This window comes from Rattus norvegicus, chromosome 11, assembly GCF_021556685.1.
Source record: "Rattus norvegicus strain SHRSP/BbbUtx chromosome 11, alternate assembly SHRSP_T2T, whole genome shotgun sequence".
NCBI classification, from domain to species: domain Eukaryota; kingdom Metazoa; phylum Chordata; class Mammalia; order Rodentia; family Muridae; genus Rattus; species Rattus norvegicus.
The window spans coordinates 71,964,919-71,982,192 of record NC_141544.1 but is presented as its reverse complement, the minus strand read 5'-3'; the positions used below and the strand labels follow the sequence as shown (position 1 = coordinate 71,982,192).

The window sequence follows — 17,274 nt, the reverse complement described above, 5'->3', positions numbered from 1 at the left end:
TTTGCATTTCATCACTTAAATTGTCCTTTGTTGACATGTCATCTAAATATCTAAATTATGAGAGCCAAGATTAATTCTCAGAAAGGTCTGATGCAGATTTTAAAGCACAGAGATGTAACTCACCTCATTATCCATGGAAAAGAAAACAGTTTTCCCTGCAAACAATATGTTGATTGTTTGATTATTTTCACATTTGTTAATACAACTCTTGGACTATTATCTGTGGTTGTCTTTTCAAATAAACTTTGAATTTTTCTGGTAAGTTTCCTATGTAATTATACCTGGCTTCCCCCCAACCTTATTGAAAGCTATGGCCTCTTTTTGCTCTGCACCGGAATCCTGTGTAAGAGCAATGATCAGAGATTAGGTACCAGTTGTGTGTTTGGGGATCCATCACTTTTATAACACTTCATCACTTGAGCGATTCCTTAAACTGATTTGTTCACTTACAATGATATCTGAATATTGAGTTTGTGGAATTCTTTAAATGAACACAAGACTCAATTTTGTTTATTTATTTGTTTATTTTGTCCATGGACTTGCATAGAGAACACATGATAATACATTGTCTTCTCTAGCACTACTTAACATCAAATGTTTAGCAAACATTTTCACAGATGTTAATAAACTTTCAAGACCATGTGTTTAAACTACTAATTTACAATTTATCCATGCCAGAATTAGCTATTTTTACTGAAATACACGTACCTTGATCCTTAACCCAAATAACAAATTATAATTAGCAGTTTTACTCAACTTTAAATTTACATTAATAATTCTTAAGTAGGTATAAAGTAGTGAGAACTTTCCGAAAAAATACAATATATACTTTAAAACAAATGAATGAGTATATAATTAATGTGTCTTGTGTCATTGTATCAAATTCATAATGACATATTACTATTTGTGTATGAAATACACCATCAAAAGGCTGATGTACTGAATGCTGGGTTCCCCGATGGGGAACAACTGAGAGGTGACTGGATCAATAGAATCATTCGTAGCTTAGTGGACAATTAGGAAGCAGGGTATGATTGACAGAAGCACATTACAAAACTCAAGATTATGTTAAGCATATCTTCTTCCAGGTTCCCTCTTGTCTGTTTCTCTACTTCCTGTCTATCATGAGGTAAGTAGTTTTTCTTGACTGTGTCCTTCAGTCATGATGTCTGCACCTTAGTAGGACAGACCTAAAGCAAGGGAGTCAACTAGCTATGGATCAAAACATCTGAAAACATGGCCCAAAACATGGCTTTCCTGTTTTAAAATTGTTTTCTCAGGTATTTTGATATGAAGATGACAAATAGAACTTATAAATTGTAACTTCTAAGTTTGCTAATAGAAAACTTTTTTGTGAACATAAGAAATTTAAAATAGTAAATCTGAGTCTCACTAATGTGTTCCATATTTTATTTTTAGTATATGATAGAAAAAAATCTGAAGGACAAAAGGCCATGATTGGTCTCCTGGCCCCAACCCATCCACGCACCAAATCCTTCTTTTTTATCTAGGACCCATCTAGTAACTTGAATTAAAAGTCTTTTATCCAGGAGGCAAAGAACTGAAGTGGTCAAAACAGTAAGATTATGCTAATGGTATGTTTTTGACAGCTCCTTGACCAGACTTAATCATTGTGGAAGCACACGGCTGATGTCTATAATAAAGTTTCCAGAAAGGTTTATCTGAGGAGGGAAGATTCCTTTTCAATGGGAGTGGTACCATCTCATAGGCTGAGGTACAGGGACTGAACAAGAAGGAGAAAGGGAGCTGAGAGTCCCTTTGCCTCACTCTCTACTTTATGATTGCAGATGCAACGTGACCAACTACCTCATGCTCCTGTCACCGTGCTTGTATAGACTAGGCCCTCAACCTGTGGGCTGAAAGAGCTCCTCCTTCCCTTTGCTTTTACTATGTATTTTGCTACATAAATGAGAAAAGTAACTACTATAGCTACCATAATAAGATGATTGCAATTAATTCTTGAAAACCCTGCTATAGCAATAGTTAACACATTCGCTAAAATGTGTGGCACATTTTTGGGTGAGTCTATAAATGGCCCACCAGTGACTAGGCCCTGACAAAATGTAACCAAATCGAGTGGTCTAATTCAGTATTGGTTAAATCATAACACTCTGTTTGAGTCACTTGCATGTTTAGAACACAGGTTATTTGTCTCTGGAGTAGTGATGGTAGGCTTGTCCCACTAGAAGGCAGACATCACAGCAAACACTGCAAGAATAAACCTTGGGCATGCCACATGTAACCCTTTCCAAACATTGGTTTTTTTGCATCTTCTCCTTTGGCTAAAGATATCAATGCACATATCCATGTGAAGGTTTTCCTGTTCATAGGACAAGGATTTTTCCGCAACTGGAACTCTCGTTAAAGATCGATTGCATGCTATTTCTGTAATGATTAAGAAAATAAATAGACATTGAGAATTTTGATTTAGGCCAAGATTATTGATTATCAGAAGCATGCCATTTGAATTTTGTTTATCATATTCCTATTATTAAATGCCTAGGATGTGTTTCCTTAAAATGTGGTTTAGTTAAAAACTAAACCAGGTATTTATTATGGGATTGGAGGAAAAATTATTATTTCATTCATCTTCTAGCTAATTGTCCTGAGTTTTGTGTATTAAATTACAGGTTTTCTAAAACATCTGTGCTTCACAAAATTCATTTGATACTCACGGTACCTATGTCTAATGATCTGAAAAGCCATTATCCAGCCAGGCATAGCAACAACACTGGTAATTCTAGCACTTGAAAGGCTGGGGCAGGACAGTCAGTCTTGGGTTCACAAAATCCCAACTCAAAATAAGTAAATAAAACGTTACTATCTGTGAATCATCTTGGGATGGAATCATGTGTGTGTGTGTGTGTGTGTGTGTGTGTGTGTGTGCGCGTGTGTGTGTATGCACACATATATGTGTGCACACTGTTTATGTGTGCATGTGTGAGCATATGTGTGCATGCATGTGTGGGCGTGTTTGTGTGTGCATATGTGTGTGCATGGGTGTGTTTGGATGTGCATGCCTGCATGCATGTGTGTGTGTTTGTGTGTGTGCATAATTGTTTGTGTATGCATGTGTGTGTATGAATGTGCATATATGTATGTGCCTGCTATGAGTGCATGCCATGTGTGCATGCCTGCATGTGTATACGTCTTTGGGTGTGCATGCCTGCATGCATGTATGTGTGTGTGTATGTGTGTGCATGTATGTGCACACGTATGCATGTGTGTGATTGTGTAGAAAGTTGTTACTTTACTGTTACGTTTGTCATCTGCCCTTGGTTTTCTACAGCTGTGGTAGTACTGACTCCCTGTGTGAGGAACACTCTGCACTGATCCCACACTCCCTCTACTTAACTGTTGAAGATCGTCCACCTGAGGTTACCTTGACAACACAAACATATCCTACCAAGTTGTTCCCTTTTTCTTTCATTAGCTCACCAGACAAGTTCCATAAGGCAGTTATGACCAGGTTCTTATAGACAGTCCCTTCAAACCCATGAAAAGCATCCTTGTATGTTTGACCTATCAAGTTAGGGACATGGAGAACGTTCCATCAAACTGACCTATTTACTTATTCTGGGTACAAGCAGCTATGAACACAGCCACTTGCTCAGTTCTTGAGTTTTCATCAAACATAACTTTACTCTTTCACACCACATGAAAATTACATAAATTACCTGACTGGTCCAATGAAGTCCCCACACCTGTAGCATGTGGACTAAGCTCCACTCTCCATTTGGACAGGGTGAGAAGTATGAATTTGCATCATGTATTTGATATGGAGATCAAATCCCCTTTATATATGATCAGTTATCAGTCACAAAACCATTCGCCAAGTCTCCTTGATGAATCAGCTCACTTTGGAATATAAATTGGGAAAATACTGATCAAGCTAAACAATGAGTTTAGAAAAATTGATTTTAACATCTTGCTATATACTAATATCATCTATGTAATGAGTGTCAGATGTACAAATAGTGTATAGTGGCTTCGACAGACTTCTTCTATGCATGAGTGACTGCTAAGCCAAGATGAAAACTTGTACCAGCTATGATCCTGAGTCTGGCCTAACCTGGAAAGGAGCTATGCTAGACGTGTACTGTAGATCTATAGGCATCAGTGTTCTAAAATTAATATGAAATTTGGTTTTGGTATTCCATTAGATACTAGTCAAAGCTGAAATGTATAAAAAGCATCGATGAGAGAAACTTTTTTTCTGAAGATACCTACTATCCAACTCACTTCACAGCATAAGGGTGTGATGTCCTCTTTCTTTACATAAGTGTATGTCTCATACTCAGTTGTGCTTGGCTTCATTCACTAGAAGTTCATTGTTTTAACAATTAAAATACACTTGATGAATGAAAGTATAATATGACATCTGGGAAGAAAGATACTGAGGTAAAAAGATAATGGTTCCTGGATATTTAAATGTTAAGCTGAGTAGGTTTTCTATTTTGCTTTTTTTCTCCCATATTTCCTGCGACAATAAATGCTGCCTATTAAACCTGTGCTAGTAGAGACTTACACATGTCTAAAAGTTGAGGTGTGTAAGTGTGAGTAAATTGTCAGATTATGGAAAAGAGGACATGAACAGTACTTTTATTTCCAATTTATGTATTTGATAATATGCCTTCCCTTTTACAGCGCTGAGCATCATGGAATGCAGAATGTTATAGCAATTCAAAATGGTGGTTAGATGTAGCAAAACTCAATCATCTGATAGGTTGTTATAGGAAGAGGTGTGGGAGTGGGGAGAGGTCAGAATCTCTGGAAAGTCCTCTTTCTGGTATCTGTAGTACACGCAGACGTTTAAACAGTATTGCAGTGAGATTAAAAATCACAAGCGACGAGAGTTGACATTCCAATGTGGGTACAGGAAATATCATAGGGCTCTAGAGTGTAGACGAACAGCAACAGGCAGCTAACAGCTTCTGAGAGAGGGAGAATTCCAGGGAATGTGCCCCCTAAATCATTATCCAATAGCAAGTGGTCAGCCTTGACATTGTATACATAAGAGCAACACTAGACAGACTCAGCAGGTTACATATTATTTGTGCATATTTATCTAACAATAATACTTTTTTGTCTTTGTGATGGCTTTTTTTTAAATTGAATTCTTTTTATTTACTTTTCAAATGTTATTCCCTTTCCCAGTTTCCCAAACATAAGCCCCCTATCCCATCTCCCTCCACTTCTTCTATAAGGGTGTTCCCCTCCCCATCCAACCCTCACCCCTTCCTGCAACAATACTTTTTAAAACAGAGGCCATGAATTTGAAAAAGAATGAAGGGAGACGACATGAAAAGAGTTGGAAGAAGGAGAACGATAGAGAGAATGTTGCTGATGTGTTCTAATTAAATTTTGAAAATGGACACACTTCAAATAATCTCAGAACTTGGTTAATTCCAGTTTTAAAAATACAATATACATTAGTGTAAACATGTTAGTAAAGCCTAAAGTCTCTGGAACTTTTCTTTATAATTAACTCTGGAAAGAAGAGATCATTAACAGCTTTTGCATAATGAAAAGTTGCGGTAGGCTACCTGGGAAGGACATCTCTACAAGGGAGTCCCCAAAAGAGGCAACAACCAGGTGAGGATCTCAGAAACATAGAGAGAGATCAGAAAAAAAATGAGATAGAAGTTCAAAACTTTCCATCTTCTTTTTTTAATATTTAATTATTTTATAAATATAAGTACACTGTTACATTTCAGATGTTTATGAGCCACCATGTGGTTGCTGGGAATTGAACTCGGGACCTCTGGAAGAGCAGTCAGTGCTCTCAACCACTGAGCCACATCTCCAGACCCCAAAAGTTTCACCTCAAAATAAACAAGTTTCTGGAAGTTCTTGTGAACCTTAGACTCTCAGTGCTTAACTTTCAAAAACAATCACCAGAAAATGGGACTGGAGTAGAAGATGAGGTTTTCTGCCACTGCTGTACACTTTTGACAGTCTTGTCCCTGCCCTTCTGACCTTCGGTGTGTAATAGCAAGAGAAAGACTGGAAGGTACCATTGTGTCCAATACTAGCTAGAGTGAGAAGCCACCATTGCCGCCACTCGTCCCCCATTCCTGAAACAATAATTGCTTTCCACTTCTTATTTTGGCTCATAGTTGTGTCTTCTGATTTGAATATTTACTATATTTGTTTTTTAAAAAGTCTATCCCATTTCAAAATGATAAACATTCTGCCATTGGATCAAAGACACCATTTCCTCATTCCTTGGGATAATTCAGCCATTTCCCACTTGTCTCAGTTACCTTCCAAGTCATCTGGCTGTTAGGAAAGAGAGAAGTAGGAGAGGAAGCTTCCCCAAGGTCTATGATCATTGACACTGATAATGGACTGGGTGGCTTGAGCTCACAGGGTGCTAGCATGACACATGGTAGCATTAGCTTCTTTTAAGGCTGGTCTCAGTAGTGTCCAACCTCCCTGTCCCCTCAAAGACATACACAGAAGTCACAAATGTCTCTCAGGCTTGTACTTTCAGCCAAATAACTAGCCTTGGAAATGAATTAACATGCTGGATTCCAGGACTATCAAATATATATGACAAACTGTTATTTCTACAAGTAGGTAGGTAAGAACATGTATGTTATAGTGACAACGGAAGGTGCTGTGTGCACTCTTTATGCTTTTTTTATTTAACAGGAACATTAAGGAGTAAAGGAATGGACTTGACTTCTTGGAAAGAAAGCAGCTGAAAAATGGCAGAGCAAAAAATGCAAATAGATTCAACAGATTCACTAGGTTTAAATTTTTGTGAAACTATATAAAAGGCTGATATGGCATTGTGTGTGTGTGTGTGTGTGTGTGTGTGTGTGTGTGTGTGTGTGGTGTTGTGTTATGAACCCCTCTCACAGCCCTTGCATTTGAATGTATAGTGAGGGATAAGCCTATCAAGAAAGGCTCAATTCCCATTTCCACCTCAAAGGACTAGAAATGGCAAGCGCCGTTTCTATTTCATTTCATGCTTATTTATTGCTGAAGAGCATAAGCAAAACAGAAGGATAGTGAGTTAGCGTGGGGGAGGGAGCGGAAGGCTTGCTTTGTCTTGAATGACTTCAGTGTACCAGTACTGCTTCGGTATCCTGCCTGTCTGATGCCCTTTGTCTTGGAATGACTAAGCTGGTAAAGGGCTTGACTGAGTCCTCAAAGGATGTTATAGCAATAACAATCTAGATATGACATTGGCTATGACAGTCTATATGACGCTGGCTTTAACAACCAGCGCAGTTCTTCTGTGGCTAACGAACGGCTAAGGTCATTGAGACATACTGTATGAGCAAGCGCCCTCCCATCCCGCTGCTTGTAGGATTAGCCTAGCTCATATATATGCTCCTTCATGCCTGGCATTAAATCTTTGCAGGAGCACATGATTTCCACCGTTGAGACATTCACATCTGTCTTAGGTCAGCACAGAAAGAATGCTTCTCTCAAAGGTCGCCAATCTCAAAATGATTCAGTCTCAGTTTACCTTTTACACTGTCTGGGAAGAATTTCCACCACTGTCTCCTTGATATTGGATATCAGGTTGAGAATTCAACTGCACAGAATAATAATTTTACAAAGCTGTCTGGAGCAGAGTTTCTGTTAAGACAGTGAGTATAGCAGAAATTTTCCAAAGGGAAAGAAAAATATATGACTTCTGGAAGTTAAAAAGAGAGGGGTGATGGAGGGATCCATCCTTTAACCCTGCAAGTATGAAATGTCAACAGAGTTATAGAGATTCATAAGAAATGGAGTTTCAGTTTGATGTGGTGATGGGTAGGGAAAGAAGGCTGAGAAATCAGAATGGTGTGAGATTCTGTTCAGTTTCCTTTAATGCCAATGTGGTCCTTTATTTTATTCTTGCCAATGTGTTTTAAATGTTTTTAATGTAGAAAATAAATATGGTTTAAAGGCACATCTAGGATCCATTACTGCACAGAACAGCGGGAGCACTGGTGTCTAACACTGCAAAGTGCATGCAGGGCTGAGTAAGGGAATCACATAGGGGTCATGCCAAAGAGTTTTTGTTTTTTATTTTAATTTTATTTTTAGTGCTTTGGCTTGGCTTTTGGAAATGAAAAAAAAAGACATTGAGAAAAATATCCTCTCTGAATGATGGACTCAGAGCTGGGAGGGTCCTGGGAGGGAGCTGGGAGGACTGTCCTCTGCTCTGACACTACAGTACAAGCACCCTTTTTCCAGGAGCAATGACAAATGGCCACCTCCTACCTGGATGGTTCCAGGGATTGTCACATAGTTAGAGTTATTAGAAAGGGCTTCCACATGCTGTTACAATTTTTCTTCCTCTTACTTCCCACTATTAATCTTCATCCTGCTCCATGGAGTTCCACAGAACAATCACATCCTTCCTTTTGAGGGTGAAAACCCAAACAACCTTGGAGAGAGAAGTCAGGGTATAACAGAGAAGTGATGGGCCTGTCAGTTATAAAGGATTGTTAAGCAATTCCTTGTGTGGCTCTAACTTTGAAAGAGGGAGTTGGAAAAGATGCTTGGTGAAAAAAGAGGAAGCTAAAAGTAGACTCCATTTCCAAGTAAAGACTCACAGGAAAACACATGAATGAAAAGTGACATCCTCAAAATATAAGTTGGAAATAAAAAAGATATTGATTGCAGGAAAGAAGAAAGAAGTACGTACTGTTTTGTTTTTAAACATGTGGATGAACATACATTGAATTTTATAGGACTCATGAGTTGTGAGCAGACATATTGCCTGGATTGGCCTTTAGTCGTTCAGGGCTTCGATTTCTGGCTTTCATTCTCAGCCTCTCTCTCCCTTCAGTCTTCTTATGTGTGTAATTTGGGAGTGGCCTGGTCCTGCTGATGTTGTTATATCACTGTGATACTTACGTTCAATATGACAAGCAATAGCTGAGGCACTATAGTCAATAGTGGAAAGCTATTTTCACAAAAGAAGAAAGTTCTACGTCTCTCTAGCTTTTCATGTTTTTCTCTTTCTTCTTCCTTCCATCTTTCCTCCCTCCCTCCCTTCCTTCCTTCGTTCCTTCCTTTCTTTCCTCCTAATTAGCAGTACCTGCACAAACACGCATAAACTGCCACTGGCCACATTCCCAAGAAAAGTGCTTTTCCTCTGCAGTGGCAAATCACTTGCCAATAGATCTTCATTGGGTGTCAGGCTTTATTGGCCTCTTCCCCATCAGTGCAGAAATGGTGTATAGCTGAATTTCGTAGTCTGGCAGGCAACCATCGCTGCCATGAATTCATCAGTTCTGTGAGCATGCCATGTCCAGATGACGTAATTTCAGAGCGTTCCCCCGTATCCACTCTTCTTAGCGTTTTTTTTCACTCAGTTTCCAGTGTTGTTACCCAAGCCTTCAGGAGGTTAATGCAGATGTCCCATTCCTGGCCTAGAATACGGAACTTTGACCAGGTTTGTCTGTTTATTGACTGCTATCCACTGTAAAACACACTTACACACAAAGAAACTTCTCTGCCAAAGGTTGAGAGGAACACTGACCTGTTGGTATGAATATATATAATAGTCATTTATTATCTTTTTCTTAGGTTTCGAAACTCAGCTCTTGGGAGCATCTCTACTCTTTTTACCAAGACTCAGGAGTTTAGGAAAGAGCTCAGAACTCAAAAAGATGACATTTTCTAACTCTATGAAGATGAGAGAGAATCAAAGTATTTGTCAGAAGCAGCCTTCATGTAAATGTCAGTGCAGAAAGGAGTTTAAAAGACCATTCTATTTTTTGTTTTTAAGAAACTTCCCAACTTGTCTTCACAATGGTCAACGTTTTACATTGTTACCAAAAAAAAAAAAAAAAGAATGCATGCGCAATCTCTTTCTATCTTTGCCAATGTTATTCCATGTTATTTGATAATACCCATGCCAATGCGTATGAGATTGCATCTCATTGTGGTTTTGATTGCTTTTTGCAAATGATTAGTGATGTCAGCCAATCTCACGCACTTATTGGCTATCTGTATATCTTCCTTAGAGAAACTTCTGCTTTAGTTCTTTGTCTATTTTTACATTATGCTAATTTCTTTGTTGTTGAATTTTAGACATTGTTTTGAATAGTGCTTCTTTTATTGAAGAATAGCATTCCATTAAGTAAACATGCTACATTGTGTTTCCATGCCTAAAGTTTTTAGAGCAAAAGGCCTTTTACAGTATTAGTATCAGCACAAAGAAATGGCTGGTAAATATCTATGGGTAATCATTACTTCAAGAAAACCACTGACTTATTCTGTGAACATCTGCAAAACACCTTCACTATATTAAGAACACTTTTAGAAGAAAAATCTTTCTAAGAGCAGGGAATTGGGTGTGATATACACGAGCATTCTGAATATTTCATACTTGTACAAATAGCATATGCTTCAGAACCTTTATTATTAGTACCTGCAAGTACATATCTTAAACAAAATTTCAAATCTATGCAAATATTATGGCAAAATCTTTAAGAAAAAATTTTAACATCTGAGCAAGAAAAATGTAGAATTTGTGCTGAAGTAATCAATGAGTCTTTTTATCTTATGGGACCTGCAAATGGGTAGACAAAGATTTAGAGAATGCCATTATAAAGTTGTATCTGATAAGTTAGTTTTACCAGAGAATGTGAAACACTAAGAATGAAAATTATAATCACTAGCATACAAAATACTTATATAAATAATAAGTAAGAGATATAAGGTATCTGAGTAGCTTTGTGATGTGACCAGTCAGATGCATGCCAACTATTATGAATAAACCATTTGCTGCATTCAAACAGAATGTACCATTGCTGTTTAATGACATGATGTAATTAAACACAGTAAGACATTTCAAATATAATAAAACCCCAAATCAATATGCTTATATAGTCAAACTGTCTCCCATTAGACAAGAAAATAAATTAATAGAACAGGAATCCTCTCTCTTAAAAAACACAAAGCTATTTTTTAAAAACAAAAGAAAAACAGAATAACAATAGTGAAAAAGGTTACACAATGAGAAACCCTGTCTACAAGCACTCAAGTGTGCGCATGCATACACAGTGCGTGCACACATACACACATACACACTAGCTAGTTCTTTAGGGGCTCACTCAGATATTCAAATCCCCGGCTGCTTTCTACTTCCTTCCACATAATCCTAATCCTGTCTCTAGTCTAAGCACCACTTGTCTCTACACTGTCTTTTCAACCTAATGGAAGACCCCAGCAGCGTTTACCTGACACACAGCACCAGGTTCCAATCTCTCTTCTTCCTGTTTCAGCGAGACTGCATGCTCACATTACAAGTGAGCAGACTCAGTTGTCTTCTGAAGATATAAGCCAGATAACACACACCCTTCTGCCCGGCGGCTATGACCTGTCCTTCAGAAGGCCATTTACCACCTGGCCCAAGCTCATCTCTTGTTTCTCTTGCCTTGGATCACAAGGTTCCAAAGACACCAGGCTTCTGTCAGTGCCTCAGCAGGTCTCAGCGTTTCCTTCAGCCCCAACTGTTGTCCATGTCCCCTTTCCCAGGATTAGATCTTTTAGATTTCATGTTCTCAGAAAGGTCTTATGGAACAGATCCAACCAAGGTGACATCCCAGCATTCCTTTATTATTAATAGTACAACAAATTATGTGTCTTGAAATTTTCCAAATTTGCAATTATTTTATTTATTTCTTAATTTTTCTCTCTACACTTCAGATTCCACAAAACTAGGCCTTTTTCACTTTAGCATCCTGAGAGCTTACCATATAAAGATAATGATAATTATTTATGAAATCAATATTTTGTGATGTCTATGTAATCTTGATTTACCCACAGAATTCTCCCAATAAGATAACTAGCTGTAAGACCTAAACCAGAGTGTATAATTTTCAGACATTTTTGTTGACTCACCCAGACAAAACAGACTCTCCTGGAGCCTCTCTGTCTGCTGACAGCCGACTCACTGCTGTTTCATAAGGTGATTGTCCTCCATCTTTCTATCCTTGAAGATAAATATTAATATAGAGAGCTGAAAACTTATTTATCCCAATAATAAAGCCAGTATCTTGATTTCTATTGGATATGGATGAAAGGCAGCAGGTTGCCTGCTCCACTGTACTGCCCAGAGTAGACAAGAACCATCTTTATATCTCTGACAACCAAAATCAAGTGGAAATAGCTAGATTAAAGTGTCTATTAACACGCACAACAACTTAAGGTCCAACTCTAGTGGAACACTGTATTTACTCAGTGAAAATTAACATCATTGGTTTTGTTCCATCTTCTGGATCTTCATATGAGTGTGTCAGATTAGTTACTTGTGAGGAAAATATTACATCTAAAGGGCACTCATCCAGGACAGTGACATATAACTTAAAGGGTCTTTTCATGAAACACGGTTTTTGGTTGGTTGGTTGGTTGGTTGGTTTTGTTTCTGTTCTTTATCTGTTTTGGAATCTTCTACTTCAATTAGCACATGAAAGAAAACAAGTCTATTTTGAATTAAGATCTGAAATGAAAAGGCATCCATTGGATAAGTAAAAACTGAGTAAAGCACATAATAAAAATGGAAAGGAATAAGAAATAAAGGTAGTGACTGACCTGATAAAGGGACTGTGCTCTTTAGGCATCATGGCTTTTACTCAATGACTCAGGTATTTCATTTTCTTTCTTTTTAAACTTCTTTCTTTGTAAATTATTTTACCTACCCACTAAGGAAGCTCATTAATTTCTAGATTATCACTTTGCTGACACTCTTAGGTCTTACCCACAGGGTTCCTAGTGAACCTGTCACAGCAATACTTTCATGGTAATGTTTATACAACACTAGGTATATAGGAAAATATGGGAGTGACCTAGGTATTCTGTCACAGTCATCAATAAGGCATATGTATATGCATTGTTATAGACATTGGAGTTCTAATATTTATAGGAAAATTGATACAACTAAAGATAATCACATTAAGAAAATTAAACCAGTCTCACAAAACAAATATTTTATGTTTTCTCTCATACAGCGTTCTTAGATTTTTAATGGACATATAGAATCAGTTATGTGTGCATGGAATTAAAGTATGGCTGTTATAAAGGAATAAAAGGGAATAATAGAACTGGAATGATGAGAAGGGATAGTGTTGGGGGAATATAAACAATGTAAAATAGATATGTATAAGGAAATATTGTTTAACAATCATATACAATGAAAAAATTATAAATATGGAAAACTCACATAAACAGTTTATAACTTTTCAAAGGAAATCCTCTTTTTCTTTTAAAATTAATATATTAAAAACTATATTCATATTAAATTATGTGTCTGAGCATATACATGTATATGCATATGTATGTACACACATGTGTTTGTATGTGTGTGATGCTCCTAAGCTTGAGATGATTTAACATCCCAATGAAGCAAAATTAGACTTCCTACACCTATCAAACACCACAGTTCACCCTTGTCATTGCTTAGCTGAGGGAAGCTGTGGCTCTCTGTCATTGTCCAACATCAAGGCACAGTATTGCCCAGCACATGACTACTCTGAGGAAAGATGACAACTTGAGACACAAAGAACAATTTCCACTTACTTATGAATGAAGGCTGAAAATGCTGGGCCATGGACATGTAGTCTCCAGCAGAAACACATACGGCTCTCCTTAATGTCCTGGTTACACTTACAATGTGTGAGTCAGATGTTTTCCAGTTCTCCTAAGTGGACAAGTGAGTCCCTCAGCCAGGTGTTTCTTGCTCTCAGTCTCATCAGCTTAGCCTCTTCATGAAGCAGAAAGACAAATATCTTCCTGCATTCTTGTTGGCTGGCAGTTAGCCTTCACGACATCTAAGATCCTTCATACCACTGAGACGTTTTAAATAAGGTACCGTGGAATTCAGATTTCTTCTAGTGCTCAGAATCTATGTTAAGCTTCGTTTCTGTAGTAAAACAGTCACTTAACACTGATTTGTGCCCTAAGGACGGGCACAATCTTAGCATGAAGGGCCAGATAGTAAACCCTATGTTTTATTGACCAAGTAGTCTCTCCTAAAATCTTTACCTTTGTTGCTAATAAAAGGAAATCAACCCCCAACCCTCAAATGGCATAAGATGCTTTATGTTCTAATGAAACATTTTTTATATGAAAACAAAATGCTGGGCTGACTGCCTGGCAGTCCATGTTTTGTATCTTCTTTAGACCATACCCTGTGCAGGAGTGAGAAGCATTTGTGGAGCCAGGAGCACTTTGTCAGAGGCGCACAATACAAGAACTACTTTAACCTGGGCCACAATTCAGTGTGCTAACACAGGCAGGGCAGAGTTCCTTTTGTCCAGGAGAGTCCTTACCTGTTTCCCAGAAGATAAAATAATGGCAAGAAGAAAGGTCAGGGTTGAGAAAACATCATTAAAAAAAATCTGCTTATGAACATGATAGAAGAGATCTCATGTATTAATAGCATTTGTAGAACAGTGTGTACCTTCTTTGGTCAAGAACACAAAATGAAAGGCTAACTTCCAATGGCCTAGAAAGAGTTCAGCTATAGATGCATTTATAAATATGCAAAGTATGCTGAGTGGACATTTATATATGCATCCAGTTTTTTCTCAGAAGTTGTTTGAGGGGAACAGTGCATAGATTGGTCCTATGCAAAGATAAAATGGACATGTGTGCTTTGCCTTCTGGGAGACATCTAAGAGAGAACAGGGTCTTCCTGGTATGGAAATTATAATCTAAATATTTTTAAAATGGCAAAAATAAAATTACATACATGTAGTATATAGATATTTAATTCTTTAGAAGTTTGTGGTCAGCATGTCACCATTTTAGAAAAAAAGATAGGCGTTGCATAGTCTAAGGTACACACATTTTTAGTTCCAATTGAGACAATATGTACCATTCTAATGAATTTAGTTTGTTTCACAGAAGGTGATTCAAAGATAGAGACATCCTTCCTCCAGCACACTACAAGCAAGGTGCTTCTAGAGTTATAGACTATAAAGTAAGCCTTACGCAGGGAGAATGGGAGGATGTGTGGTTGGATCCAGTTAGGTACCATTCTAACTTAGATACGCATAGTGTACAAAGAGTTTAAGCTCAAAAGGGAAAGCAACAGAGTGAACTGTTTGCAGCCAACTTCTAGAACGATATTCTGAGTCACTAAGGCTTAGCGGTCACCCTCTGGAATGTGGCCATCCCTTCACGTGTAAGAATAAACTTCAAAGACCCCAAGAGAAACTATTATTTCAAACATTTGCTGTGAACTTGGAAAATGAAACACAATAGAATTCAAACTCTGAAGAACTGATCTAAGCTGTTTGTTCTCATTTTAAAGGGTCACTGAACAGATCCAGTCTGGGCCCCTTAACCAAAGAACAATATGGGAAAGAATAAAAGATCTCCAAAGAGCTTGCTCATGTCAGAATGCTTGGTATGCAATGTCCTCCTGTCCACTGCATTGCTCACCTGCCCTCTTAGCTCTTTACAAAACTTTGGGGATATAGACGCTGGACATGTTCAGTGTCAGTAGTGGTAATATCTCTCATAGCCATTCTTCATTCTTTCTCCTTTGTTTTGTTTCTTAATTTTTCCCCTTCCACTCCCACTTTCTACTTTATATATCTACTGCTTCACTCTTTTCATTTTTGCTTTTGATCTCTACTCCTTAAATTTCTTGATATGTTTTTCTTTTTCCAATTTCAAGGCTATACAATGAAATAAATATATATTTCTACCTGTTATGGTTTATAGAATTTATTTCCTGAAATGGGCTTCTATTTTAAAGCTAATAGTAGTAATGTTCTACATATGTGTACACATATATAAATACATATGCACATGCACACATAAACATATGTAATCCTAGCTGCTTCACATTTTAAAAGGTCACAAATGTTCTTGATTGTGCACATGGAATATTCCTTTGTTTTTATTTTAGTATATTTTCCCTATGGACCATCCCTTCACATCTCCTCTTAACTGTTCAGAAGTAGCACCTTGACCTATGAATCTTCACCTGACCTTTCCAAAGATCAATACATCTCTACAATGGCCTTTTCTTTCATCCCTTGAAATGAATAGAAATGGATGCCAAATTTTCCTTCTGCAAGGCTAAGCATTTTTAGAAGGTGAGAGGAGTTACTGGGTCTCATACTTTTCACAATTAAACAACGTGCTGCCTTGGCATAGCATGCTGGGAAAATATATCATGCCACTGAATAGCTCTTTTCTAACACCATTATGTACTCTCCCTATCCGGTGTCCAAATTCCCCCTCCACCAGGGGAGTACAGTCCCTTTGCACAGTGCACAGTTCTAGCAACTGCTCCATTTTTTATCTCTCAGCCTATTCCTGGCCTCATTCATATGCATGCAAATGTGGGTTTCTGCCCTCTGGAGAGCTGGCAGGCACCCCGTGGTCTGAAGCCTCTTGTCCCTGAACATTAGACACTCTGTTACCCATGAAAAGCCAGCAGAGAAATGGTGTAGATAGGCAGTCTTAGAAATTCCATGTTTATTTCAGTCAATTAGCATGGTTTTTTTTCCCCTCTTCTTCCTGTCAGCACAGAAAGAAGACATGCTAAGGAAAATGTAAAGTGAATACTGATGAAAAGGCGACTTAGGGAACTGTACATTTTAGTTTGCAAAGCTAAAAAGACACATTTCTACCATCAGCTTATCTTCCACAAATGATGAGAAAGTTCTAGAAAATATTATTGGGACACGAAATTCTCTTAGATGAATCTCACCTCCCCATTGTTTTTAAATATGAATAAAGAGTGTGGTTCACTAAAACAGGTCAAGTTCTTGCCTTCCGTTGACTATACCCTTAAGGCACAGACCAATATAATTACCTCCTCATTCTGATTGAGCAACAAATTCTTTCTCACCTGTCCCAGTAACCTCGATTCATCAGGCCCTCCCTGTGCTCAATCTTCTGTCTGTCTGACGTCCATCCTGTTCAGCACCAGCCCCTTCATGCTCAGTCTTCCCTTCGCTCTATCACACAGCTCTCTTCAGCTCTCTAACCCTGGTGAGGGGTCCTTTGTCTTCATGGCTGGCTCTTCTCTCTCCTCGTATAGTCGAACTGTGAGTTTCGGTAAGAGCTACTTTCTTAGGCTTCTCCTCATTTATCATCACCTCACCTCTAACTGTCAGTCACAACCCCCATGCTGTTCATTCAGACGCTACTATCAAAAGTCAACTATTCGAACTGGCTACAAAACATACTTACCTGGATAACTAGGACCCAACACTTTAGTTTCAGTGTGTACTCAAAACTTAGTTAATTTTTAGTTCAATTTTACTTTTTAGT

At 38.0% G+C, this 17,274-nt stretch overlaps 1 long non-coding RNA gene across 1 annotated transcript; it reads right to left on the bottom strand.

Annotated features, from left to right (window-relative positions):
• Positions 1–528: 528 nt before the first annotated feature.
• On the bottom strand, positions 529–11,300 carry LOC148002603 (uncharacterized). The gene is made up of 3 exons (XR_015633463.1): positions 11,220–11,300; positions 3,699–3,879; positions 529–2,406 (listed from the first exon to the last, which is right to left on the bottom strand). It is a non-coding gene; the product is annotated as an uncharacterized LOC148002603 (long non-coding RNA).
• Between the last annotated feature and the right edge of the window lie 5,974 nt (positions 11,301–17,274).